The 5,046-nt window shown below is 50.7% G+C and overlaps 1 pseudogene; it reads left to right on the top strand.

Annotated features, from left to right (window-relative positions):
* Nucleotides 1-743: 743 nt before the first annotated feature.
* LOC137270003 (5S ribosomal RNA) lies at nucleotides 744-862 on the top strand (annotated as a pseudogene).
* Nucleotides 863-5,046: the final 4,184 nt, after the last annotated feature.

Genomic DNA, 5,046 nt, shown 5'->3' with positions numbered 1-5,046 from the left:
ATGTATATCATGATATGGTATCTCTGAAAATTCCTGAAACAGGAAGGGAAAAGTGATGGAGGGAAAGTGGAGGCAGGGCATACCACATGAACATGCCTACCTGTAGATGCAACATACAACATGGGCTCGGTATAGATCCAACATGACCACAGCATTTGTCACCAGCAAGTCACTGTATTCTTACCTTTTCGGTTTCCACAGCTATCCATACTCCCATGAATAAACGTGTACCACTTGCCTCTGTGTAGGGGAAACAGCGCCAGTGCTGTAGGAGAGCGCGATAATCGTCCTTGCGCTTTCCTGCACACTCTCGTCTGCTCTTAAGGGGTGATACATTTCCTTGATGCTGCTCTCGGAATCAAATAGCACGAAGGACACGGTGCTGAAAACGGTCATTGGGGACTAATGAAATGAAAGCGTCATAACATGTCACTTTAATGGTCATCATTGTGTATATATTATACTTTTTTATCTATTTTTCATTAAATGTCGGGGAAACTTATGACACATTCTGTCATGTATCCCTGGGCCGTCGGTGATATAAAGTAGTCCCCATTTTTTTCATCCGTCGAAACGTTTTGGTTTTCAGTGTTAGTATTGTTTATTGTTATTTGTACGTTGTAGGAACCTATTTCGCGTGGTGTTTGGCATAGTGTGCCTCGCGTTGTTTTGTATTTTGTTTGGCACTCTTTTCTTTCATTTTTGAGCACGTCTCCAAAATACTTTCTACTTTTCCTTAAGTCTTCTGTGACCACACCACTGGTAAAGCACCGCTTCTCGTCTGCTCCGCGAAGTTAATCCCTGTCGGGCCGGGATAGTACTTGGATGGGTGACCGCCTGGGAACTCCCGGTGCTGTAGACCTCTTTAATTTTTTTTCTTTTTTTTTCCGTTCAAGTGTCCGAGAGGCTGGTAGGTGGGACCGCCGTGGCATGTCCGCCCGTCCCGTCTTTTGTTGTCCATCATATCGGGCGTGGAATGTTGTTTGTCCCCCCAAATGGATGGAGGTAACGGAGCGCGTTAGGGAAGGGGCAGGGCTGGCTAGGGCTGGCACCTTAAACGAAGTTAAGATTAGGGCAAGAGCTAGGGTTAAGAACGCACATCGAGTGAACGGATACGGTTAGGGCAAAAGCTAGGGTTAGCACCACAGATGAAGTTAAAGGATACGGTAAGGGTTAGGGTTAGGGTTAGGGTTAGCACCGCAAATGGAGTGAACGGATACGGTTAGGGCAAGAGTTAGGGTTAGCACCAGAAATGGAGTGAACGGATACGGTTAGGGCAGGAGTTAGGGTTAGGGTTAGCACCAGAAATGAAGTGAACGGATACTGTTAGGGCAGAAGTTAGGGTTAGCACTAGAAATCGAGCTAACGGATACGGTTAGGGTTAGGGTTAGCACCACCAATCGACTTAACGGATACGGTTAGGGCAAGGGTTAGGGTTAGCACCGTAGATGAAGTGAACGGATACGGTTAGGGCAAGACCTAGGGTTAGCACCATCGATGAAGTGAACGGATGCGGTTAGGGCTAGAGTTAGGGTTAGCGCCGCAAATGGACTTAACGGATACGGTTAGGGCAGAAGTTAGGGTTAGCACCATGGATGAAGTGAACGGATGCGGTTAGGGCAAGAGCTAGGGTTAGCGCCGCAAATGGACTTAACGGATACGGTTAGGGCAGAAGTTAGGGTTAGCACCATGGATGAAGTGAACGGATACGGTTAGGGCAAGAGCTAGGGTTAGCGCCGCAAATGGACTTAACGGATACGGTTAGGGCAGAAGTTAGGTTAGCACCATCGATGAAGTGAACGGATACGGTTAGGGCAAGAGCTAGGGTTAGCACCAGAAATGAAGTGAACGGATGCGGTTAGGGCAAGGGTTAGGGTTAGCACCGCAAATGGACTTAACGGATACTGTTAGGGCAGAAGTTAGGGTTAGCACCAGAAATCAAGTGAACGGATACGGTTAGGGCAAGGGTTAGGGTTAGCACCAGAAATCGAGTTAACGGATACGGTTCGGGCAAGGGTTAGGGTTAGCACCAGAAATCGAGTTAACGGATACGGTTAGGGCAGGACTTAGGGTTAGCACCGCAAATGGACTTAACGGATACGGTTAGGGCAGGACTTAGGGTTAGCACCATAGATGAAGTGAACGGATACGGTTAGGGCAGAAGTTAGGGTTAGCACCAGACATGAAGTGAACGGATGCGGTTAGGGCAAGGGTTAGGGTTAGCACCAGAAATGATGGTAACGGATACTGTTAGGGTTAGCACCGTAGATGAAGTGAACGGATACGGTTAGGGCAAGAGCTAGGGTTAGCACCATAGATGAAGTGAACGGATACGGTTAGGGCAGAAGTTAGGGTTAGCACCAGAAATGAAGTGAACGGATACGGTTAGGGCAAGAGCTAGGGTTAGCACCGCAAATGGACTTAACGGATACGGTTAGGGCTGGACTTAGGGTTAGCACCACAAATCGAGCTAACGGATAGTGTTAGGGCAGGACTTAGGGTTAGCACCATAGATGAATTGAACGGATACGGTTAGGGCAAGACCTAGGGTTAGCACCAGATATGAAGTGAACGGATACGGTTAGGGCAGAAGTTAGGGTTAGCACCAGAAATGAAGTGAACGGATACGGTTAGGGCAGAAGTTAGGGTTAGCACCAGAATTGAAGTGAACGGATGCGGTTAGGGCAAGGGTTAGGGTTAGCACCAGAAATGAAGTGAACGGATACTGTTAGGGCAAGAGTTAGGGTTAGCACCACCAATCGACTTAACGGATACGGTTAGGGCAAGACTTAGGGTTAGCAACGCAAATGGACTTAACGGATACGGTTAGGGCAGGACTTAGGGTTAGCACCATAGATGAAGTGAACGGATACGGTTAGGGCAAGGGTTAGGGTTAGCACCACAAATCGAGCTAACGGATACGGTTAGGGCAGAAGCTAGGGTTAGCAACGCAAATGGACTTAACGGATACGGTTAGGGCAGGACTTAGGGTTAGCACCATAGATGAAGTGAACGGATGCGGTTAGGGCAAGGGTTAGGGTTAGCACCAGAAATGAAGTGAACGGATGCGGTTAGGGCAAGAGCTAGGGTTAGCGCCGCAAATGGACTTAACGGATACGGTTAGGGCAGGACTTAGGGTTAGCACCATAGATGAAGTGAACGGATGCGGTTAGGGCAAGGGTTAGGGTTAGCACCAGAAATGAAGTGAACGGATACGGTTAGGGCAGAAGCTAGGGTTAGCAACGCAAATGGACTTAACGGATACGGTTAGGGCAGGACTTAGGGTTAGCACCATAGATGAAGTGAACGGATGCGGTTAGGGCAAGGGTTAGGGTTAGCACCAGAAATGAAGTGAACCGATACGGTTAGGGCAAGAGCTAGGGTTAGCACCGCAAATGGACTTAACGGATACGGTTAGGGCTGGACTTAGGGTTAGCACCACAAATCGAGCTAACGGATACGGTTAGGGCAGAAGTTAGGGTTAGCACCATGGATGAAGTTAACGGATAGTGTTAGGGCAGAAGTTCGGGTAAAGACGAAAAATCGAGCCGGCCCGTTGGGGCGCGCTTTTTTGGGTTGTGTTTTTGAGAGTGACCTGTGGGGCGCGTTGTGGGATGCCTGTTTTTGGAGGTGTTGCGTGACGGGCGTGCCGCCGTCCCGTTTTTCAGTCCGTTGGGGTGCGCTTTTTCAGATTGTGTTTTTGAGAGTGACCCGTGGGGCGCGTTGTGGGGTGCATGTTTTTGGAGGTATGGCGTGGCATGCGTGCCGCCGTCCCGTTTTCCAGTCTGTTGAAGTGGGCTTTTTCAGATTGTGTTTTTGAGAGTAACCTGTGGGGCGCGTTGTGGGATGCATGTTTTTGGAGGTATGGCATGACGGGCGTGCCGCCGTCCCGTTTTTCAGTCCTTTGAGGTGGACTTTTTTAGATTGTGCTTTTGAGAGTGACCTGTGGAGCGCGTTGTGGGATGCCTGTTTTTGGAGGTATGGCGTGACGGGCGTGCCGCCGTCCCGTTTTTCAGTTCGTGGAGGTGCGCTTTTTTGGATTGTGTTTTTGAGAGTGACCTGTGGGACGCGTTGTGGGATGCCTGTTTTTGGAGGTATGGCGTGACGGGCGTGCCGCCGTCCCCTGTTTTTCAGTCCGTTGAGGTGCACTTTTTCAGATTGTGTTTTTGAGAGTGACCTGTGGGACGCGTTGTGGGATGCATGTTTTTGGAGGTATGGCGTGACGGGCGTGCCGCCGTGACGGGCGTGCCGCCGTCCCGTTTTTCAGTCCGTTGAGGTGCGCTGTTTTGGATTGTGTTTTTGAGAGTGACCCGTGGGGCGCGTTGTGGGATGCATGTTTTTGGAGGTATGGCGTGACGGGCGTGCCGCCGTCCCCTGTTTTGCAGTCCTTTGGGGGTGCGCCTTTTTGGATTGTGTTTTGTGGGAGTGACCTGTGGGGCGCGTTGTGGGACGTGCTCCCGTGTTGGCCTTGTGTGTCGCCCCGTTGCCGCAAGCAACCCTTTTCGGCTTCGATTTGAGTTTGGACTTGCGGGGTGCGACGGGAGGCTTGGCACGGTGCGCCGTCCGTGCGATGATGTTGTCGGCGGTGCCCCGCCAGCTTACCGTTCGCGCTGCCGCACTTGCGTCGTTGGTGGGTTGCCCTGAGCGGCGTCGACGTTTGGTCTGCGTTGGCGTTGTTTGTCTGTGATGTTTTTGGTGCGTGGTGGTGACGTGGGCGTTTGACTTTGTAGGGGAATCGCGGACATGGGTTGTTGTGGCGGGGAATTCGCGGAGTGTTGGAATGAAAGACAATGGTTCTGGGTCGGCAATTGTAAATGCGAATGCGCCTGACTGTGCCCTGTAGGTCTTACGAGGTCTGACGAGGTCTTACATCGCGGACATGTATTTTTTAACGATGGCGGACGGAGCGTTTTCTTGTGTGGGAATGAAAGACAATGTTTTCCTTGCCACCTGTAAGTGAAATGAAGCCTGCCGGAATGGCGGACGTGTACGTATGTGCCGGGCCACGGACGCACTTGCGGCATTGGGTGTTGTGTTTGAATTAAA

The sequence above is a fragment of the Haliotis asinina genome, unplaced genomic scaffold, assembly GCF_037392515.1.
Source record: "Haliotis asinina isolate JCU_RB_2024 unplaced genomic scaffold, JCU_Hal_asi_v2 scaffold_25, whole genome shotgun sequence".
Taxonomy (NCBI): Eukaryota; Metazoa; Mollusca; class Gastropoda; order Lepetellida; family Haliotidae; genus Haliotis; species Haliotis asinina.
The sequence above is the reverse complement of the archived record's forward strand: the minus strand, read 5'-3'. Positions and strand labels throughout refer to the sequence as shown.